At 38.7% G+C, this 24,503-nt stretch overlaps 1 protein-coding gene across 2 annotated transcripts in view; it reads left to right on the plus strand.

Moving 5' to 3' along the window:
• The window catches only part of METTL25 (methyltransferase like 25), a 155,949-nt gene extending 135,406 nt beyond the window's left edge, over positions 1-20,543 (plus strand). Inside the window, exons 13-15 of one of the 2 annotated variants that reach the window (XR_007456740.1) lie at positions 12,033-12,139; positions 13,409-13,497; positions 19,267-20,543. The gene's annotated coding sequence lies outside the window, so the exon portion shown is untranslated. Of the gene's footprint in view, positions 1-12,032; positions 12,140-13,408; positions 13,884-19,266 lie in introns of those variants that run through there. The other variant, XR_007456739.1, reaches the window with a different exon arrangement.
• The last annotated feature ends 3,960 nt before the right edge of the window (positions 20,544-24,503 follow it).

The following is a 24,503-nucleotide window of genomic DNA, read 5'->3' on the forward strand; positions in this document are numbered from 1 at the left end:
TCACTTAGACCCTTGTGGTCTAGTAATTTCCTTGCCCTCTTTGTTTCAGCTTCATCATTTTCCATAATTTTATCATGTATTTCACCTAGTCTCTCCTCTGCTTCTTTCATCCTCGCTGTCACTGCATCTAGTTTATTTTGCATCTCATTTATAGCATTTCCTAATTCATCATGACTGTTTGCTAGGTCTTTGATCTCTACAGCAATATATTCTCTGCATCTTCTATGCTTTTTTCAATCCCAGCTATTAGTCTTATGACTGTTATTCTAAATTCTTGTTCAGATATATTGTTTATATCTGTTTTGAGCAATTCTCTGGCTGTCATTTCTTCCTGGAATTTCTTTTGAGGAGAATTCTTCTATTTCATCATTTTGGCTAGGTTTCTGTCTTTGATGTGTTTTAATAGCTTGTTATGTGTCCTGCACCTGCAAAAACTACTATATTAAAAAGGGGTCATACAGGGGCGCCTGGGTGGCGCAGTCGGTTAAGCGTCCGACTTCAGCCAGGTCACGATCTCGCGGTCCGTGAGTTCGAGCCCCGCGTCAGGCTCTGGGCTGATGGCTCGGAGCCTGGAGCCTGTTTCCGATTCTGTGTCTCCCTCTCTCTCTGCCCCTCCCCCGTTCATGCTCTGTCTCTGTCCCAAAAAAAATAAATAAAAAACGTTGAAAAAAAAATTAAAAAAAAAAAAAAAGGGGGGGTCATACACTGTCTAGGGCCTGGCACTTCAGGAAGGGATTTTGGAGTGTGTTGTGTGCACCCTGTTCATGCGTATTTGGCTGCTCTATCCACTGGTCAGTCTTATACAAAGCTCCTCCTTACTTGTGGTGGTGAATTATTCCACCAGGTGTACTTTCATTTGTTCATTGAAGTAACCCCAGAAGAAAGGAAAGGGCAGGGGACCTGATCCCAAAGAAAGAGGAAAATGAAAGGGGTGAAAAAAAGACCAAGCAAAGAATCAAAGAAACTATAAGGCTTAATCCAGAGAGAGAGAAAGGAAAACAAAGAAGAAAATATAGAAAAGGTATAAAAAGAATAGAGTAAAAATGCCTGATTAAACAGAGAACAAAAGGAAATTAATATATATATAAATGTATATATTAATACATATATACATAATAAGAATTGACCAAAAATCAAATCAGAAACTTTTTTTCCAAAGGAAAAAAAAGAAGAGGGTAGAAAGAAAAAGAAAAGAGAAGGAAAGAAAAGAGAAGAGAGAGGAAGAAAAAAAAGAGCAACAGACTAATATACAAAACCACAGGACAGTTGTCTGTTGTTGTCTGGGACCCGTGGCTGTGCTGGTCTGGAGGAGAGGCCCTCTGGTTCTTATAGTGTCAGTCCTGCTCTAGTAGATAAGCAGTTGCCAGGCATGGAGGGGCAGGGTTTGGTGTAAGTAGGTCCCACCTCCACTGGGGGCTGCTATCTTGTTTGCGGACTCTCCACCATGTTGGTGATGGGGAGATATACGGGGACATCTCAGTCTCTTCTCCCTGGACCAAGTGTCTCAGACTATGCTGTTCAGGCAGCCTTTACAGAGTAGCACAAGCAGTCAGCTTGCCTTGCTCCACAGTCTCCCACGCCTCCTAGGCACTGAGCTAGAATTCAAAACCTGACGTCTTAAAGGATCCTGAACCACATGGACCCAGTTCTGGGGTAGCACCACTCTACCCTGCTGATATGGCTGGCACCTGTAGGGTCTTTTATCCTTGGGAAGCAATATACCCTTTACCCACAGTACTCAAGGAAGGGGACTGTTCTCTTCCAGTGCGCCCCCGAGATCACCATGAGCCCCAGGGCTGGCTCCCCTCCCCACCAGGTGTGTGCCTACCACCACCCCCAGTTTGGGGAAAATCACACTTTTTTGAAAACTCTGATCTTTAGTGGGCACCTGGGTGGCTCAGTTGGTTAAGTGTCTGACTTCGGCTCAAGTCGTGATCTCACATTTTGTGAGTTCAAACCCTACATTGGGCTGTCAGTGCAGAGCCTGCTTCAGATCCTCTGTCCCCTTCTCTCTTTTCTCCTCCCCCACTAGTTCTTTCTCTGTCTCTCTCTCTTTCTCTCTCCAAAATAAATAAGCATTTAAAAAAATGAAAGAAAGGAAAGGAAAGAAAAAAAGAGAAGAGAAAAGAAAAAAGAAAAGACAAGACTCCGATCTTCCACTGCTAAGGCTGTTTACAAAGTAGAGACTGGCACTCTCCATATTTCTCATTCCCCAGTCCATGGTCCAGAGAGGTTTTTCTCTGATCTTAACAAAATACCACAATCTACAGCTTTTCTTTCTCTCCCTTTTGTCTCTCTACAGAAGGGGATCCCTCCCCTCTGTGCCCACGATATTTTACCTCTCCCAGTTTGCATACATGTACCTCTGTCCCACCAAGCTGTCTCCATCTGCCTGTGGAGATTTTTTCTGTCACTCCACAAATGGATTTCCTGGGTTTGGAACACCCAGTATTCTGATCTCAATACAGCTGTGTTTGAGGGACGAGGGAAATCCCAGTCCCCGTACTTCTCCGCCATCTTAATTCCTCAGTCTAATGTTTCTTTTTTTTATTTTGGAGACAGAGCAACAGAGGAAGGATAGACAGAGACGAGAGAAAGAATCACAAGCAGGCTCCGCACTATCAGTGCAGAGCCAGATGCAGAGCTCAAACTTACAAACCATGAGATCATGACCTTAGCCTAAATCAAGAGTTGGACGCTCAACTGACTGAGTCACCCAGAGAAGGGGTTTTATAAAGAAATCTTTTATAAACAACTTTGAAAATTCCAAAGCAAAATTTCAAAAGTAGTCAACCATACAGATGTCTACACATCATAATGTTAAGGCATAACATTCCAAAAGCTGGTGAGCACAGAACAATGCATAAGACTTCAGCATAAGAGGTACATGATGTATTTCTTAGTTACCAATACTTCTGTTTCTGGACACTGGAGTGATAAAAATTGGAGTCCACTCCAATGGCATATTTCCTTGTCCAAGGATTAGTTTCCAGTTACAGATAATATATGGGAAGCAAAGATTAAGCAGGAAATGTCCCCCATCACTTATTTTTCTCAAGTAAACTGAGTTTAGAGCTTACTACTCAAAAATACAATCCATGGACCAACAGCATCAACATCACCTGGCAGCTTTTTAAAATGCAGGAGCTCAGTCCCTATCCCAAACCTACTCAATTAGAATGGGTATTTTAAGGAGATTCCCAAGTGTTTCACGTTTGAGAAGTCAGTCTTAAAATGGTTCTTCTGGGATGGTTTTATGCCCAAGAATATGGAAGACCCTGCCAGGCTTTGTTAGTGTCTGCTGCATTCCATTCCCAGGTTGGGGAGCATGCAAATCCTAAGGGTATGCAACAGCTTTGCCCTAAATGGACCAACATCTTGGCTTATGCTCAAGAAGTCTGTATCTAAGAAGGTTAGATCCCCCCTTCTTCAGTCACTGCCAAAGAATAAATGCAAGGGAAACCAGAATCTCACAAACCCCCTCTACCTTCAGCTGACATTCTTTATTTAACAGGCATTACTCCAAGAGGACTTGTTAATAAATTTTGGGTTTGAATGGTGGGTTTTTTTTCCAACCATTTCTCACAATTGACTATGGCAATATTTTTTAATTATAATGTAAAAGATTTAATGTGGAAGTAAATTTTAACAATGTGAAAATGTTCTGTATTATCTAGATATCTCTCAGAAAACTCTAACTTCTAAAAAATATATATAGCAATTATGAACAACTTTTCAAAAGGCCTTCATATCTTTTGGTGGACTTTCTACACCATGTGCTGTGCTTCTCCTGTTTATCTCTGATTATGGTATCTTTTCACCCATGAGATCTTTTCATATTAATAAAGATAGCAAACCACCTGGCATTGGAATTTGCACAGAATTTATGAAGAAAGTCAAGATACAGTAAATCTATCGAGGCAAACAAGTCAGGTTCTTGGGCTGAAGTTCAAATCTCCTTAACATACAAGCTGTCATTTTTACAAATCCATGAAAAATGAGTGAGGAATTTGGCCCTTGAATAATTTGGTCATGCCATGTAAAGCTCTTTACATTTTCTTTTTTGGTTAAAAAAAAAAAAGTGAAGAAATACATTTAAATTACTTATATTCCCACTAGCAAGTAGTTATTTTCGGTTGGTCCAAATGCATGCATTGTTTGTATTTGCCTTAACAGTCAACATAGCCTTCTGTATTTTGCCTCTTTTACTTAATATTATATAGGAAACATTTTCCCATAACTCTACACTGCCTTCAAATGAGCATTTTAATGACTTCAGAAAAGTCCATCCTAATGAGATATATTCTGTTTACCCATTATTTTATTGTTAGACCTTTAGGTTGTTTCTAACTTCTTGAATAGTCTCAGCCTATATATTTTTACATAAACTACAAGGAAATGTAGGCAATCTACTAATGACTTGACAGAAATCAATTGAGATAACAAGTCTTCTATATAAATGTGCCAATAAACTTAATTCAAACATACACTCCAAAAATGCCCAAATGGCCAGTCACAAAATGTAAAAATAAATGCAAAGAACTTTTTTATATACTCCATATGATTATAAAAAATAACCTATAATTTAATCTTTGTTGCAAACTTTTTCTATGCCCCCAAAAAACAATTCTAATCTAGTAAATGCTAACAGCATATAGTTTAACTGAAAGTATGACTAGACACAGAAGGCCAACTTAAACAGATGTCATAATCAAAAAAATATTTACCCCACTTACATGTATTAGTTAATAGATGTCAAAATGGCCAGCTTGACAGGAAGAGAAGAATGGGGCCACTTCAGTTATAGATTTCATTGAATCTCCCCAGAAGTTCCATTTTTATTGGCCTCATATTCAGTCCAAAGGTGTTGCATAAGCCCCTTCCTGGCAAGCAGGAATACATCATCAATTTCTTTGACAGTTTTGAAAGTCTACTATTCAAATTGCTCTTTCACCATCCCAGTCTCCATGGAAGGTTCCAATATGTTAACATAATTCCAGACTCACTATTCTCAAATGTGCTGGCATCTGAGCAGCTCTCTGTGAAGGAGTCTTCTTGAGTGGCCAGATCTGTTTAAAAAATTTTGGAGGTGACTCCAACATTATATTTCTCTTACACACATACATACCATTCATACAGAGTGTCCTTGGCAACTACTCAATTTTTAAAAGGTTTTTTAAACTCCAAAACGACATGATGGGTTATAATAATAATGCCAAGTAAATATTTATTGAGTGCCTGTGTCACACTAGGTGCTGTTCTAAGCACTTTATTAACTTATTCAGTCCTCACAATAATCCTAAGAGGAAGGGACTATATTATTTCTGCTGCTTTACTAAAGACGAAATTCAGAAACAGAGGTCAAGCCACTTGCTCCATGTAGGAGAAGGCAGGAAGAAATCCATGGTATGGTGAAGTCAGGATTCAAATCCAGGCATTCTGGCTTGTGACTCTAACCTCTTAATCACTGCAGCTACTGTCTTACCGTTTGATCACTTGAGGGTCTTCTGTGTTGGTCTTCCATTTTTTCATTTCCTCTTGAGTAGAGTAAGATATTGGTGGATGCATAACCCTGTAGACCTCAAGCAATTGATAATCTTTTGGTTGCTCTGCCTCTCAGTGGGTAGGTATCATAGTCTGCCAATCAGATGGAACTCTTTTTGTAAATGGCTAGCATAATATATGGGGTTTTTTCTTAGAAAATTTTCAGTATTAAAGTGAAGGAAAATAGGTGTGCAACTAAAATTATATGTAAGGTAATTTTGAATTTTCTATCTGAAATAATAATAGATAATTCCTTTATGTTTTATACTGGAAAATTAAAGCTGAGAGTTCAATTCACTTTACCCAAAATTATCTAGCTAAAACTCGGAGATGCTAAAATATAAAATAAATGACAATTATGGACAATATTCACTCAGTGGCATGTCTAGAACAAGAGACAAGGCCCTTCTCAAACACCTCTCTTCTCATACGTAACTAACAGCTACTTCTTCATCAGTGACCACCCTCAGCCCACTTTAATGATCCTGCCCCCAATTTAAAAAAAAAAAAAAAAAAAGCAAAACCAGTAATTGAATTTCCCTAGCTTTTTTACAACCTCCAATTCAAAACTGGACCCCATGGTTTTCAATCCTGTCTATAACCATACAATACAGGCCTAAATCCTATAAGAAGCTCCTAAAAACAGAGTCAACCTGCAATTCCTTTGGAGTGCATTCCCTCGGCTGCAGTAAGTGAAATAAATCTAACTTGGACTACAGGTTTTTTTCCTATGCTCTTTTGTTGATGGGCTGTAACAGTTGTCTAGACCATCTGACTAGATGAAAGGTGGTGCTAAGGTACACTGAAGAGTAATATTTGGGAGAAAACTGACAATTCCATTTTGAATATATTGAGTACAGAGTAATTTGAGAAGTTCAGGCAGTGTTAAAGAAGCATTGGTCTGTAAGGGTCTGTAGAGAACAAAGAGAAGCATGAATATAAGAAGTCATCAACATATAGATGGAAATTAAAGCTAGGGCATGGATGAGACTACTCAGTGCAAAAAGCACAGGGAGAAAAATATGGGGAAGCTAGGACTGAGTTTTAATGACTCCAGTATGAAGATTCTATAAAGAATGAGCAACAAAGGAGGCTAAGAAAGCATATTCAGAGATAAATCAGACGAAGAATATATCATCACATGAACCACAGAAGATATTTCAGAGCCTATGGAGTGACCAGTGGCTGAATTTTGAGAGATCAAGTAAAAAGAGAATGGAAAAATTCCCTTTGGAGTTCATTGATATTTTTTGTGAGAGATTTTTCAGCATTTTGATGGGAGGAGAAGCCAGATTGAATGAATGAGGAGTAAGTGTGAGGTAAGCAAAGTGAAAAAAGAAAGGTCTTCCCGAAGTAGGGGCAGTGTGGTAGTGCTATATATAGTAGTTAAAAGAATGGATTCTAGAGAGAGACTGAGTTCAAATTCTAGTTGTGTCCCTCACTAGCTGTGACCTTGGTTAGGGTGCTTAACTGATTTGTGCGTCATTTTTTTCCATCTGTCAACTGGGGGAAAAACAGTAACTGACCACTTGGGGTTGTGAGAAGGAATAGATCAATTAATAGAGATCTTTATAAATAGTAACCTTTCAATAAGGATTAGCAATAATTATTTCAAAAACATGAGACAGCATGGCTCCATAGGGGCCTGAAAGTAGATCAATGTGAATGTTGAGTATGGAGATAAGACCAAAGAGGGTGACAGGATCCTAGATATAGAAGACCTTGAATGCCAGGCTAAAGAGGTACATTTCCTCTCACGGCATAAGGATTCGTTGAGAGAGTTTAAGAAGAGAGTGATGTGATAATATTTCTATTTTAGAAAAATCACTCTGGTTATAGACTAGAGGATGGATTGAAGTAGAACCAGGCTAAAGGCTGGGACAGCAGTTAGGAGCCCATTTCAGAAACCTAAATGAAAACCAATAATGCCTGAATTAAGGCAAAAGTAGAAATGGAATAGAAAATAATAATAATTCAATGAGGTAAAATTATCATGACTTGGTTACTCATTGTGTATTTTAGGTGAGGGAGAGAATGAAGTCTAGAATACTCACCCTTTACCTCCCCCCAGATTTCTAGTTTGGGTGGCTAGCTGAGTAGTACAGCCATTTACTAGGGAAGAAAGTCTAGGGTTGCCTGAGAATTAAGATGATTATTATTCAATTCTGGATATGCTATGTCTGTGCAACACCCAAAGGGTACATATAGCCAATATACAATCTAGAACCCATAGGAAAGTTAGAGCTCAAGATCCATACATGGTTGTCTAAGTTGAGCATTCCAGTGGTTACTGAGGAAGAATATCTAGAGAGAGAAGAGTACTGGTGGGGAAAAATTTATTCAGAGAATTTATCCAGGAAAATAACATCAATTGACAATAGATAAATGTTAATAAGCTTAGGGGAAGGTGGTATATGGTGAAAAAGATGATGGCATAGGGTAGTTGGTTTTCTCTAAAGAAGGATTTCCAGAAGGCCTCAATAGAAAACGACAGCAATGGTGGGAGAATGAGTGGGAAGGAGAAAGAACACAGCAGTATAGATGTAAGAGCATGATGGGACTAGCTGATTGGAGGTACATATGTCTTGTCCAGGTGACAAGGTGAAGGCATGCAGTTCCAAGTTTTTGGCAATTCAAACAAAGGCCAAAAGAGGCCTCTGATGGTGACTTTCTGTGTATGCTAATTACCTCATGTCAAGTGAGCTGTACTCACATTTCACGACCCATCTCAAATGTCACTTTCTTTGGAGCTCTTCCCCCAAGTGACCTTAGCAGGCTTAATTTTTCCTTCCTCTAAGTTTCCACAGTATATTAGCATGCCTGTATCATTGTAAATAAAACATTCCCACTCTAAAGTGGAATTCAAAGACATGTAAATGATTTCCCCAAGGTGACCCAGGCTTCCTGACCCCCAAGATCAGTACTGTTTCATTATATCCCTGCTCCCTTTCTCCAGGGACAGGGAGGAATCTCATGACTGTAAACTTTTAGCCACTACAAGGGTTTATTCATTTAGTTAAGAAGTGTATAAAGGCTGTGTTGGATAAATAAGGTTTGCTTTAGATCCTATGTTCTGATTGCCCAGTAGAGGTCTTATGCCAGGATAGCCCAATGCAGACCGGAATCTGACAGATTTGGATACTGGCTTGTCATTCTAACTCAAAGGCAAGACCCTGGTTATGAGAATATAATGGATATAGGCAGGATGTTAAAAAAAAAAAAAAAAAAAAACAGTAGGAGAATGATAAGACTCAAAAAAAATTTTTTTAAATAAGTAAGTAACATTGGGCCTTGAATTAGAAAGCCTGTTCTGTTCTTGGTTTTGGCACAGGGTATATGACCCTGTGCAAGTCACTTCACCTCTCCAGGTCTGTTCCCTTATTTATGTTATGAGTTAGAGTTGATGATTTCTAAGATATCTTTTAAGTGACCCTGTCACCATAGTCACGGCTAAGTGACTGGGTGGACTGGGTGGACTGCCCCAGCCTGCTGGCAGAGCTGGCAGAAACCCCAGTAAACAGCATCACGGATCATTCCAGAACAAGCTGTGCTGTGAAGCAGGTCTGCCAGTAGCCTGGCTTTCCCTGGTGAGCTGCACTCAACAGCAGAGCCTACTCAGTCTTAAAAGGACTAGGACAGTTACCCTACCTTTGATTTTCTGTGGGATCCCTTAGGGAGATCTCAGTATCTGCAGGAACATTAGATTATCAATTACCTCACTGGGAGGACATGAGATGAGCAGGAGTGAAGAGAGAGAGACTTTGCAGAGTAGACTTCAATGCCCTTTGCCAACCTTTTACATTTCCTACAAATCACCCACAATGCTTCTCCTGCCCTTCTTCCCACAGTCTCATTTAAAGAGATCCTTTCTAGGGGTGCCTGGGTGGTTCAGTCAGTTGGGTATCTGACTTTGGCTCAGGTCATGATCTCACAGCTTGTGAGCTCAAGCCTCACATCAGGCTCTGTGCTGACAGCTCAGAGCCTGGAAGCTGTGTCTTCCACTCTTTCTCTCTGCCCCTCCCCTGCTCACTCTCTGTCTCTCTCTGTCTCTCAAAAATGAATAAACATTAAAAAAAAAATTTAAAGAGATCTGTTCTAGGGGCGCCTGGGTGGCTCATTTGGTTAAACAACCGACTTCAGCTCAGGTCATGATCTCGTGAGTTCTCATGATCTTCATGGGTTCGAGCCCCATGTCCGGCTCCATGCTGACAGCTCAGAGCCTGGAGCTTTCTTTGGATTCTGTGTCTCCTCCTCTCTCTGCCTCTCCCCTGCTTGTGCTCTGTCTCTAAAATAAATAAAGATTAAAAAATTTAAAAAAATAGAGATATTTTCTAAAATAAAAATAATAAAAAATAAAGAGATCCTTTCTTTTTCTAAGGGTAGTTCTTTTCTCTGTGCCCATAAGTCCAGACCCACTGTTCTACTCCAGAACAAGGGCAAATACCTAAAACAATAAAATATATGTTTGAGAAGAGGAAAACAAGGACAACTACCACTAGACTCTGTGTCTTGTATCAATATCATCAACCTCCCCTTCCTTGCCTTTATATTACAAAGTTTGAGGTTAAGATCCTCGTTGATGGGAAGCCACAACTCCATGTCTCCACTTTATGCCTTCATTTATTACCAACTCACAGCAGCCAGAGGCCTCTCCACCATCCCAGCAACTGGCCAGTGCCTAGCTGGCATCCATATCATCAGATCCAAAGGACTCTTTTTTTTTTTTGACATTTATTTATCTTTGAGAGACAGAGACAGACAGAGCACAAGCGGGAGGGGCAGAGAGAGAAGGAGACACAGAATCTGAAGCAGGCTCTAAGTTCTGACCAAGCTGTCAGCACAGAGCCAAACACAGGGCTCAAACCCACGAACTGTGAGATCGTGACCTGAGCCAAAGTCAGTTGCCCAACTGACTAAGCCACCAAGGTACCCCATCAAAGGATTCTTTCTTGACCATGCTATGGTATCTGCCATTGTGGAAAACTACCACCTTTATTTAAACTTTCTTAAACTACAGATGTCATTCAACCTGACATTTTTTTTTACTCATCACCCCATATCTTTAGCCAAAGGGGTGAGACTGGGCAGCCGTATTTTATATCAAAGACCACAGGTGATAGGAGTGGGGGTACACACCTGGTTAAGGCAGCTTAGATCCCTGATGTGACCTGGCTCAAAAAGAAGAGTCAGACCTATCAGATTCTCTTTTTCTCAGGAATGTGAAATAAAAAACACTTTGTCATTTTGGCATAGGAGCTAATAGGTCATGATGTATAAAGAGATTCTGGAGGCAATGTTTGACCACGTGAGGCCAAAATTATAAGAGTTAGAAACTACGAATGAGCAGAGGAAAAGATCCTGAGAGAGAAGAGATAAAGCCAATACAGAGAGTAATGAGCTGTAAGATTCAGGCAGGTGGAGGGAACTTCTGACCTCCAAGACCTTCCTTCCTGGAAAACAACAGCTTCTCTAGAGTTTTCTCCTTCCACTATTTATTCTCTCCCCCATTCTTTGAAGACTATTCTCTATTTGTTCTTTAAGTATTAGGGTTTTGTTGTTGTTGTTGTTGTTGTTTTCCCTTTGAGGACTCTGACCTTGGACCTTTTTCAATCTACACACTTTCAAAGAAACATGGTCATGGCTTCCAAAACTGCCTGTATCTGATGATGCTCACTCAGATCTTAATTTCTAGGCTAGCTCTCTCTCCTGAATCTCTCTCCCGAGCTTTTGGCCACGTTTACCCAACTGCCTAATGGACATTGCCGTTCCCCACCTCAAAATCAACACATCTAAAATTAAAACTTTCCTGTCAAACCCACTTTTCCTCTGATACTGCTTTTCAGTGAAGGAAACTCGCAGCTGAAAACCAAAATCACCCTAGACTTCTCTCTCCTTCCAATCCATTTGGACATTAAGTCATTTTCATGCATCCTCTTCTACTTCTCTTCACTGCTTCTCCTCTCCAGTCCTGCTGCTACTAAGTTCAGGGCCTCATAACTGCCCTCCTGGTTTTCTTGGTGTTAAACTCCTACCCCTGCCTGTAACTCTTCTGTGGCCTTCCCATTGTATTAAAGGAAAATCCAAACTCTTTAGCATGGCATCAAAATCTTCCATGATGCTTTTCCTGGTTACTTCATCAATATAATATTCTGCCGAACTCCATCCAACCACAGTTTCAAGGTATCCGGACTTTTTGTGACTCCAACAACATCTCAAGTGTTGCCTCTGTCTGGACTCTTCTCTCACCGATCCCTCTTCCAGGAAGGCTAACATCCCTTTCTCTTCCAGTCAACACTTTCCTAAGTCATCCTTCAATATTTATGATCCTGCCTCCACATATAAATCACTATCTTTTTTTATTATGTCCCAACTATACTCTGACCAGATGTATATGACTTTATGACACTTACTTTTAAAATGTTTGTATTCCTCTACTTAATCTGGAGGGGCAGAAAATATATCATTTTTACTGTTTGTCCTATGCCTAGCAGTGAACACGTTCAGAAGATGCTGTGGAGGAAAGGGAGGAAATGAATACACTGATCCTCCATGGGATAAAACTGGCCTATCCTCTGACAGAAAAGACTAATGCCAGGTAAGTGAAGTCACGAAATTTTATGGTCATAATTAAAAATGCCTACCAAACAAGGAAAAAACAAAAACCTCTCCTACACTGAGCAAGAAAGTGCACCATCCTCTTCTTCAGAAAGTGTAATGTCACCTCAAGTAATTGGAAGCAGAAACCTCTCAAAGGTTCCCATAATGATAACTAAGAAAAATGCAGCGTTTTCCCAGATTAAACAGAAGCCCTCAAAAATATAAAGATTTGGGAGATGTCTGGGTGGCTCAGTCAGTTAATTAAGCACCAACTTCAGCTCAGGTCATGATCTTGCAGTTTGTGAGTTCTAGCCCCAAGTCAGGCTCTGTGCCTGCAGCTCAGAGCCTAGGATTCTGTGCCTCCCTCTTTCCCTGCCCCTCCTCTGCTCACGCTGTCTCTCAAAAATAAATAAACATTTAAAAAAATATACATATAAAGATTTTACGTCTACATTCCTATCCTTGAGAATATCAAGGATATGAGGCTGGAAATTGCTCCATTTAGACCTGATAAGGTGAAAATGGAGCCCATCACAGGGAATGGTCCCAGTACCCTGGCAGAAAGAGGCAGGAAACAGGCTGTCACAGCTGAGAACTGTGCTAAAGAGTCAATTAGTCCCTAATTAGCTAAGCAGCCCCTGCTGCTGCCCAGCTTGAGGAAATGCTTGAGGACAGTTTAAATAGGAATGTCTCTTAGTAACAATCTCTGTTTAAGATGTAATAAATGACTCATTCAATCCAGGATGGGAGAGGACCTGGCTGCTCTAGACTGGGGTCCCCTGGGCTATGAGTCTAGTCTCAGGTGTCTCTACCCTTTGCCCATTCTGTCTCAGTGCCACCTACCTGTCTAGGACTGAAGGAAACTGGCTAAAACTTGGGAGGCACACTAAGACAGCCTGGGGAGGACACACTGTAGAAGGCACAGGAAATAGGGAGGGGTCCTTGCAAAAAGGGCTCCATTGGCCAAGGGCTCAGCACTTGACAGCTTCTGGGGGGAAAAGGACCTGAGAGAAAGAACTTTTGCCTGTCGAATAGACACACCAAGCTGAATATTCCAATCAAGAGTGGGAAGCTGCTTTGGCTTCTACATTGTGAAAATGATTGTCTTCCTTGACACATCCTAAGGGAGAAAAGGGTAGGCAATGCATAATTCTTCCCTTGGCTGTTCTGTCCCAGGGCTCCAGGCAGAGTTGAGCTGGATGCTTGCTCACATTTCCTGTGTGAAATAGTCTCTTCACATTCTAGTTCCTGCTTTCTTATTCTCCAGGTTTCCTCAGAGAATAATGTGTGTGTCAATTCCTGTGGGAAACATTTGCTGATATTCTGCCCACACCTCCACCGCCACCCAAGTGAAGGGTAAGAACATCATCTAGGTCGCTCCCATGTATGCTCATTGGAGCACACAGATTGTAAATTGCAATGCCTGCTTTATTATCTGCCTAGTACAACCTAAGTTCCTCAAAGGGAGGAACCATGTGATAAACCTTTGAATCTCCAGATTCTGACCTGGAGCATTGTCTAATCTCACATGTTTAATAAAGTTTATTGAACCTTTCTTAATAAAGTGAAATAGTATATTAAATTATGTTATATTATACTTTTATATAATATAAGATGAAATAAGGCAGGACTGGTAATACAGCAATATTCTAAACTGAAGCAATAAAGACACTTTAAATGGGAGACAACCCAAGTAATAGGTCTGTGAAATAGGAATACAGAAGGCAAATCTACACCATTTCTGTGCCATGGAGCCCTTTGCCAATCTGGAAATGTCTTTGGGCCCCTTCTCAAGCATTCTCTTTTAAAGACGTAGTAAAATACATAATATGACAAAGGAAACCAATTATATTGAGATCATTACCGAAAGAACTTGTTAAAATTATAATTTAGTAATATGTGTTTATTAACTCATAGAATAACAAGGTCAAGTGGAAGTTCTAAAAACTATAATTTTTAAGTAACAATAGATGTCAACAGTGATGAGGTTTTTGGGGTGATAGTGGGGTTTGTGGGGCCAGCCGAAGGCCAAGAAAGAATTCTTAAAGAAGTATTTGGTGCAAAAAGGTGATTTTATTGAAGCACAGGGACGGACCTATGGGCATGCCCCAGGACCATGAAGAGACACTGGTTATATACTATGGAGCTGGGGGAGGTGAAGTCCGGGGCGAGTTTCCAGTGAGATTTTCATATGCTAAAGACTCACAGGATATTGGAGGCCTACCTACTGTGAAGCTAGGGTTGTTTTTCCCTCTAGCAAAACATTAGCACTAAGGACAGTAGGGAGTTCCTGGAGAAATATTTTACTCTGCCAGCCTCAAGTATATGTCAGTGGACTGCAGGTTATAAGGACATTTAGTTCTATCTGCCATTTCCTTCTGGCTTTGTTTCCCACATCACTATGGAGGGGAGACTTAGGTCTTGCAGGACTACGATTTCTATCAGTTAGCCATTTGTTTTTCCCCTTTCCTTTGTTCTTAAGCAGCCAGGAGTGCCGGAGGAATATCACACATAGCCCACCTGGGTGGGGGGGGAGGGGGCGGTTTGCAGACTGTCAACTTTCCTTATGCTCCCTCATCAAACAATATTTGAAGATATCGGCCATAACAGCAATGTGACATGAAAATATATGTACCTTCTATTGGCAAGAGGTGCAGATACTGCAGTACCCCTGAGGTTTGTTGTCCACAATTGTGGGAACACTGAATTTCAGTTAGTGATGAGTGAAAATAAAGAAATACATTTTCTCCAAGAGGCAAGATCATGGATGCCCTGAATTCGTGGATTCCGTGAGTTCAGTAAACCCCCTGTCTGTGGAACACAGGAAAACAGAACACCTAAAGTAACAACCAAGAATAGCAATTCTTTCATCTCAAATCAGTGCAGGCCTCTACCTACACTATATAGTACACAGCTGTTTCAGAGGTGCTTACGCTTATGAAGGATATGAATATTCACTTTACATAAAATGTAACAGTTTATAAGGCTTACTATAAAACTACAGTAATAACAGCAGGGTGGTATTTGTTTAAAGATACTTATATAGATGAATGACGCAGACCTAGTGAGTTCAGAAATCGACCCACACCTGTTCAGTCAGTTGACTTTTGACAAAGGGGCCAAAGCAATTCAATGGGTTTAAATACTTTTTTCAACAAGCATTGCAAACCATTGGATATCCAAAAAGCTTAACCCTCACCACATATCACATATAAGAAGTTACTTGAAATGGATCTTTGACCTGAATGTAAAAAAAAACACAAGAAGAAAACATAGGAAAAAATATTTGTGATCTTTTGTTAAGGAAAGATTTCTTAGGTATGAAAAACTGGAACCATAGTGAAAATTTTACAAATTGGACTTCATCAAATTTAAAATCTCTGCTCTACAAAAGACACTGTTAGGAAATGAAAAGATAGGACACAGATTGGTAAAACAAACAAGCAAAATTTGCAAAGCTCCTACCTGATAAAGAGCTTGTATGCAGAATACATAATTACACAAAAAGCTTAGTAGATGGAAAGGCAAAAGATTTGAACACCTATTTCACCAAGGAAGATGTGCAAATGGCAATGTCCGTATGTAAAAACACTCAACATCATTAATCATCAAGAAAATATTAATTAAAAGCACAAGGAGATACCACTATACAAACATTCAAATGATTAAATTAAAAGGGTTGATAATACTGTTAGAGACCACGTACAACAACTAGAGCTCTAAAAATTGTTCATACAAAGGCAAATGATACAGTTATTTTGGAGAACAGTTTGGTAGTTTTTTATAAAGTTAAACATACACTTCCCATATGACCCAACAATTCCACTCATAGGTATTTACCCAAGAGAAATGAAAACATATGCCCACACAGCAAATGTTAATAGTTGCTTCATTCATGTAGCTGAATGTCTATCACCAGCAAAATGGATAAAAATATTATGATATATTCATACAATGGGATATTTAACAACAAGCAGTGAATTACACATGCATGCAACAACATGGATGAACTTCAAAAGCATTACACTGAGTGACTAAGTGAAATATGCCAGACACGATAGACTGCATTCTGTATGGTTCCATTTACATGATATTCTAGAAAAGTCAAAACTATAGAAACAGAAAATAGATTGATCACTTCTTGCCAATGGGCTGTGGGTAAAAGAAAGGGATTGTCGACAAAGAGGTATAAGGGAACTTTCTGGGGTGCTGAAAATATCCCACATGTTAATTTGGGTAGTGAATACACAATTTCTATGTTTGTCAAATTCATTAAACAGTATACTTATAAAGAGTGGATATTGCTGCATGTAAACTGTATGTCAATAAAACTTGACTTTAAAAAAATTCTAAAGTTTTATCAGAGAGAAATTATAAATGATATTTTGTGACTAGAGCTAAATTGTCCTTTCAGAGAATTCAGTTTTAGGATTTTCCCCCCAAATGAAAGGCATTTGTGCATACTCTACAGACAGGAACAGATGCATTGGCTCACTATCTTATTGAGTTTGTACGCTATTTGGAAACTGAATTGCTTTGACAAATTACTTGCTAGGCAGGAAAAGCATTAAGGGATTATTTGTCCACCATGATTTCAAATTTTTCCCTAATGATAAAATCACTTGAAATAAACGAGGGCAGCCAAAGTAGTTTTACTCAGGGAGATATTGTTTCATACATAGACATGTACAAAAGAGTATAAGCAAGAAAAGGAAATATATTCTAATTTTGAAATTTTTAAACTTACTTTAAATGTTATGATAATAGCAAACAATTTTAATGCTAAATAGCACATATTTCAGATTTCCTTATAAGTGCTTCTCAACTTAAAGACTTGAAATCACATGTGAATGTGGGTGTTTAAACTTACTTTACAAATTGAATCTTTACCTCTCAGACCACTTTAATACCCATTTTAATACTGTTTGAGGATTCTGTTAGATTATATCGTGTTTTTGCTTGTTTATGTGCTCTAATGTTTTCCTGCTGTGCTATAGAACATTTTGCTTTAATAGGATTCTATGTATTTCAAGAATTTCTTTGTAAGTGATGTGCCTTTCAAAAAAAAGCAAGGAGAAGCTTCAAAATCTTCATAAAAGCAATGTCCTTCATTCACTTGTTGATAGAACATTAACATTATCTGCCTTATCCAAAGTAATGTATTTTCATTCACAGTTCATAGAATGTAGAACCACCACTTATTTTAAATGAGTTTGTATGTAACCGTCAAATTAAATGAGTTAATTTTTACCTTTGGGCCTTTTCAACATATCGTCATAATAATAGTTGTTTTAATGAATGGCAATAATTTACTTTATATTTTTATTCAGTTATTTTGCCAGAAAGACCAAACTAACTTCAAATATTTTTCATTTTTTCCAAAGATATGCTTGATCTCCAAGTAAGTATTTATTCTATTTACAGGAGGTCTGTTCTTTCATATAACTAGATCTGCTGCTAATACAGGAACCACTAGCCACATGGCATTATTTAAATTAGTTAAAATGAAATAAAACTAAAATTTTCAGTTTCTTGGTCACACTAGACAAATTTCATGTGGTCAGTAGCCATATGCGGTCTGTGGCTATCCTGCGGGAGATCACAGATATGCGATATTTCCATCACTACTATTCTACTGGACAGAGCTGATCCAAATCAAAGTCAGGAAACTTTTTTCTTAAAGGCCCAAATAGTAAATATTTTAGGATTTATGGGCCACCAACAAAACTGAGGTTGCTATTTAGGTACTTAAAAAACATTTGAAAAATAGGTACATTTAAAGATAGAAGGAAAAAACAAGCATTCTTAACTTGATGGCTACACAAAGCAGGCAACAGGCTGTATATCTTTCAGTCCTTGATTCATTAACCACATCTTTATCGAGCACATCCATGTTTTAAGCAAAGCTAAATATTAAGCAAAGCATAGTGAAGAAAACCTAGTTCCAGCTTCAGAACATAATAGGAAAGGCACTATAACAAAAATTGCACAATTAATCAATTATTATAATATAACAAATAAAATGATAGAGATAAACAGGGTGTTATAAAAGGAAGTAACAGAAGAACCTAAAGCCATGTGAAAGATTGACTAATTCTAAAAATTATACATTATCTGCAACTAATATTATTTTGTAATATATGGCATCTACTGTTTATTGTAGACTTTCTAGGTGACCCATGTGAGAAAGATGCTATAAAAATTGATAAATCTAGGTAATACTTCTAAGTGGATTTATGTTTAAATATATTACATTCCTATATACCATCTGTTTTATATATGTGAAGTAATAGCACATCTAAAAATTATATTTGCTAAAATAACACTCATTGATGTTTGGTGTTTTATTTTCCTTTACTAGAATCTTTTATAAGAATAAAAATGTATAAGTGAAATGCTTCCTTGTAACTGGAAAAACTGTCCACAAGTTAACTCCTAAAATGGCCCCAATATCCTATTAATTGCTTATACCAAAATTCAAATTGAACCCTTCACTAAACAATACAATGCGATGCACATAAAACTAGGCCACTTCAACAGCTTTTTTAGAACGTACCATTTTTTTTCATTTATGAGAACTCAGCATGCAAATCACGAAACCACAACAAAATAAAAATATATACTATACTCTCTTCCTATATAATGGCAATGTTCCTGAAGATCATTTTGGTTTTCTGAGCCCTTTATTGCACTTTGCAGTTCATCCAAATGTGGCCTCTTTTATTGTAGTGTCAAGAACATGATATAATTCTAAATACTTCACCACTGAACATGTGAGAGACCTGAGAGACCAGAAGCCATTCTAGACACCACATGCCTTGACTGACAAATAGACCAAGCCGAAGTGGTTTAGAGATCACATCATGTGACATATATCTGCTTTGTTTCGATGAATAAACCTAGAACTTTTAAAATATGGCCAATTACACATTGAGATGAGGGTGAAATAAAGAGAATGGAATATTTTCTGAGGTCATAACATTCAGTATTAATTCTACAATTTCACTATAATTAACGGGCCCAGGAGCAAATCCTTCTGCTGATCGGGTTTGAGTTGCTCTTTTACGGTGACAAATGAAGCACACCAAGAAAGTAAAATTTGACATTCCCTTCATGCCTTCTTAGAACAATCCATGTTGGAATGAAGCGGAAAATAGTGGAGTTTAAAGACAAATTAAAAAAAGGAAAAGAGAAACAGTGACTGAATCCATCAAGACAAGATTCCACTTTTGAATGTCTACGTGCAGCTCGGCTCTCCCATTACCTCTGCATAATTTTCAGCAGGGAGCTGCTACTGTTATTCTTTAATGCAACCCTGTATATAAATTAAAGATTCTGGCTCCCTCAAGGCAAATATCCTGAATTCATCTTTACTGAAAGAGAAAAAAAACTGTCATACCTTCTTAATCCAGAAGATCGAAGGTCCCACACAGGAATCAGTTCTTAATGTCATCTGGGATGGAATCATATTGACAACTAGCAGACATTTTCCTCATGGAGCATGGGACTTCTTCTGACCACCCAGTGGCCAATCCATAGATGAGCTCATCCTGTGCCTCTTCCATCTGAGATCCCTTCTGTCTCTGGGAAGGAGCCCCGCGCTCTTTACTCACACAGTACCATCACCACTGAACCTGGGGGTACTCCTCTGATGGTTTCCATTTGCTGGAACGTTTGACACAGGAGTTGGTGCTTGTACAGAGGTGGAAGGGGGACAGGGTTGGCTGCTGGGGTCATAGGAGGTGGTGAGGTGGGAGTAATTAGCTGCCTTGAATCTACATCTGGCTTTGTTTCTGTATAGAACCTGTATCAGTTGGATCAGTGTGTCCTGATTCTTGAGATCTCAACCATATCAAAATGTCATTTGGCCCAAGTCCAGACTCTGTACTTGCATTTCTAATGTTCCACCGTAACCATCTATCACTGAGACCCATCACGTTTCCTTTTGATTACTCTAGCCCAGAAGAAAGCTAAAACATTTTCTGGGATCTCTTTTTCCCAGTGGGAGCTCTCTGCTTCATTCGAGAACAGTTCTCAAACCTTAACCTAAATGATGGCCAACCATTGCCAGCGTATTTCGGAAAGTGGTTCTCCTTTCTCTGGAATTTTTGTTTATGCTATTTCCTTACTTTCTGATATCATTAAAAATATGTGTTTTGTAGTTTATTTGCCTTTTTGTGGTTTTGCAGTCAATGTGTTGGCTTGCCATGACCTACTACATCTTGCCTGAAAGCAGACCTATTAAATTTATTTTTACATGCTGCCATGTTTAATCTACCTCATTAATGCTTCTGTTCTATACAGCAAAAGAGAAGCCTATCACAATGTTGTCACTCTGGTGAAGGGACAGAAATGAGTATAAAGTCGTGCTTTACAGAATTTGGAAACAAAGTATAATCATTTTCACTGGTATATATTTTTTTTTAATTTTTTTTTTCAACGTTTTTAATTTATTTTTGGGACAGAGAGAGACAGAGCATGAACGGGGGAGGGGCAGAGAGAGAGGGAGACACAGAATCGGAAACAGGCTCCAGGCTCTGAGCCATCAGCCCAGAGCCTGACGCGGGGCTCGAACTCACGGACCGCGAGATCGTGACCTGGCTGAAGTCGGACGCTTAACCAACTGCGCCACCCAGGCGCCCCTCACTGGTATATATTTGAAGATACCACAAAAAGACACAAAACTGTTTTAAAAAAAAAAAAAGCAGACAAAAAGCAAAGTTGAACGTTGTCCAGTAGTGATGACCTATCTGTTTTAATTCAGTGACAAATTCCTAAAGTTTAAATATATTTCTTATTACATATTCATACATTTTATTAAGATATTTATTTTATGAATAAAATATTTAGGAATCTTTCTGCCCTCACTTGTGTCCTTTGAAGCTTTGAGCAGCAGGACTGTTCACTGAGGAAAAGATTGGAGTGTGCTACCTGTTTCCACGCACCCCCCCACATGTCCACCTCACATGCACACACCACCCACATACATAGACAAGTGGCACTTAATTGCATGTGAAGTTTGTCACCCTCCCCTATTCTGTTGGGTGCTTTAGGGGAACAGGTCAATACTCTCACCTATTGTTTTGTGATTTTTTAAATGACCTTTTTATTTTGGAATAATTTTCCATTTACAAAAAAAGTTGCAAAAATAGAGTTCCCATATACTTATCACCCAGTTCCCTCTAATGGTAACATGTCACATTCCCATGGTGCATTTGTCCAAACTAAGAAGCCAACATTGGTACATTACTATTAACTCCAGGCTTTATTCATATTTCAACAGTTTTCCACTAATGTATGTTTTCTGTTTTAGGACTGAGTCCAGGATACCGCCTTCTATTTAGTGTTTTGTGATTTTGTTTCAACCGATGTTTTGTAAAGTTCCACATTTAAGAATTCAATGTCCTGTTTGTGCTTATATACAACTACTGAATTTTCATCTGAAAATTGTTTTCGAGTGCAAAAGTGCCATGTTTTTCACACTCCAAACTCCTAGGCAGGCCTCTGAAGACAACTTGTCCTTTATTTATGACACTATATATTAAACTAACTGAAAATCTTCAAAATAATGCTTACTTTGTGCAGAGTCCATGAACTCCAACCAGAACACATAAAAGTCAAATTTGAGCAATAAATTTTGATTGATTCTGAAGTACCATTTAAGGCACTATTTTCTGAATAGATTTTCATGGAAAATATTTTAAAATATCGTTTTATAAAAAATTATTTCCTATAGGATCTGAAAGGTCTTTAGGTAGATTTTTAGGAAAATGTCTGAACACTTTAAATACTATTTCAGATTGCCAGAATGACAAATTGTTTAATTATTTTATTACAGTGATTTATCACTCAAGTTTCAGTACTCTGATCATTATTTTTTTCACTTCAACTAAACAACTGGCATTTTTCTGTTTTGTTCTTGTTGTGTACTCTGAAGCACTTTCAAATTAAAAAAAAAAAAAGAGGTTTTTATCTAGGGGCCATTAGTGAATGTGCATAAGCCATTATATTGAGTGAAATAAGCATTGTATGATTGAAGATTAAATAAGGGAATGGATTATGGTTCCATTAAAGACACAAAGATATTCCTGGAAAAACTATGAAAATATGCTTTTCCATTAAGGAAAAACACTTATCAGCAGGGCCAGTCTGGGTAGAGATTGCCTACTATAATAGAAAGCAGATATTTCTTATACATGAGGAGGGCATTAGGCTTGAGCATAGTGTAACTGTCAGGTAGGACTTCAATTTCTGAAAGTTAAACTTGTAACTCATATCAGCCACAGATGACTAAAGCTGACACCAGTTCAAGGGGGCAGCCATGATTCTTGTTAAAGGTGGAAACGTTTGGAATTAAGACGATTTAGCCTAAAGAGAAAATGACTTAAGTAAGGGTCACACATTTATGGCTTGAAGTTTTATTTTGTTTGGCCCAGACAGTGTGTTTGTTTATTTGTTTTTAATTTCAATGGGGCATTCCCTCTCTGGCTGAACACAGTCCCCACCACACATGATGGTTTTCTTGCCCTGTGGCTACCAGTTACCATCACAGTTTACACAATGTTCCTATGAGAAAATGGCTCTGTTTCTGCGGTGTTATTCAAGGTAGAAAAAGGAACTGTGTTTGAGAAGCCAGTATTCTCCTTGCATTGATGTTTTTAATTGGCCCTGAGGATATTTGTCCTCATGACCCTGGTAGAAAGGTGCCATAATATTCATCTGAAGGTAGTGGGCATTCCCCTGATTTTGAAGTTGTAATTAAGATTGGAGTCCAAACATACTATTTTTTACCTTTATCTCTTGCAGAAATGGCTTAGTGTTTTTAAGCCCAGTCTCTGCAGCTGGACTGCATCAGTTCATATCCCCACTCTGCTGTTTATAATTATGTGTCCTGAGGCAAGCACTTAACTATGCCTCAGTTTCCTCAACTGTAAAAGGAGGGTAAATATAGGTCCTGCACAGAGAGTTGTTGTAAGGCTTCCATGAGTCGACGCGTGGGAAACACTGAAAACAGGTCTTGATATATAGAACGTGCCACCGGAGTGTTAGCTATTGTAGTTGTTACTCATTTTCTGACTGTGCTCATGTAGAATATATTTTACGTTGGTCACATAACCTCCTAATTTCTAAGTGACCGATAAAAAGAAACTCATCACGGTGTTTGGCCCTCCCCCACACTTTGTGCCTCCATGTGTCAGCACCAGCTCCAGGGTGTTGCATATTAAAGGAGGTAAATAACAACGGTGAATAAAATACATTCAGAAATGACAGGGACCTTAGAGATCATCTAGTCCAGGAGTTGGCAAACTTTTTCTGGAAGGGGACAGATTGCAAATACTTTGGCTTTGTGGCCATATGGCTTCCGTGGCAGCTACTCGACCCGGCTGTTGCAGCACAAAAGCAGCTATAGATGATATGGAATGAATGGGCGTGGCTACATTCCAATAAGACTTTTGGTGGACACTCAAATTTGAATTGTATATAATTTTTACATATCATGAAATATTATACTTCTTTTGATTTTTTTTTCAACCATTTAAAAATGTGAAAACCATTCTTAGCTCACAGGCCATAAAAAACAGGTGGACTGCTAAACTTGGCTGACCCTTGGTCTAGTCCAAAGCTTACAAACCCCAGTGCTTTCACCTGGGAATTCCACTGGGGGATTTTTTTGTTGAGCAGTAAAGCTACCTGAGCCCAACTCCAAACCCACTAAATAAAAATCTCTGGGTGGTGGGCAATGGAATCTTTGCTGTGAACATGTTCGAGGAACCACACTTTGACAAACTACCCAAGGCCTTCACATGAATATGGAGGGACTTCATGGCCCTCTTCAAAGATTTAGAAATGGTTTATGAAGGTTGAGTATTACAAGTACCACACTGCAAAACTGAATGGGATCCCTTGTGGCTTAAATTTTTTAAATTTATTCTTTATATTCTTTTATCCTTATTTTCAAATTCTCCTGCCAACAAAGGTCATTATTTTCTTTTACTATGTTGTAAGGATGTGGTAGCACCTTGAAATTACCCTAAAATAACTGCCCATTTGAGAAATCTCATTTTGTGTTTTGTCAGAAGAACATGTGCATATTTTTTGATACATTCTTTGTGGTAACAAAAATAAAATGAAATAAAATCTGGATGCACCTGGGTGGCTCACTCAGTTGAGTGACTCTTGATTTCAGCTCAGGTCATGATCTCGTGGTTGGTGAAATGGAGCCCTATGTCACGTTCTGCACTGACAGCACAGAGCCTACTTGGGCTTCTCTCTCTCCCTCTCTCTCTGCTCCTCCCCCACTCAGTCTCTAAATAAATAAATTAAATAATAAATAAATAAATATCTGAAAACAAATGGCCTGG

This window comes from Panthera uncia, chromosome B4 (genome assembly GCF_023721935.1).
Source record: "Panthera uncia isolate 11264 chromosome B4, Puncia_PCG_1.0, whole genome shotgun sequence".
In the NCBI taxonomy this organism is placed as follows: domain Eukaryota; kingdom Metazoa; phylum Chordata; class Mammalia; order Carnivora; family Felidae; genus Panthera; species Panthera uncia.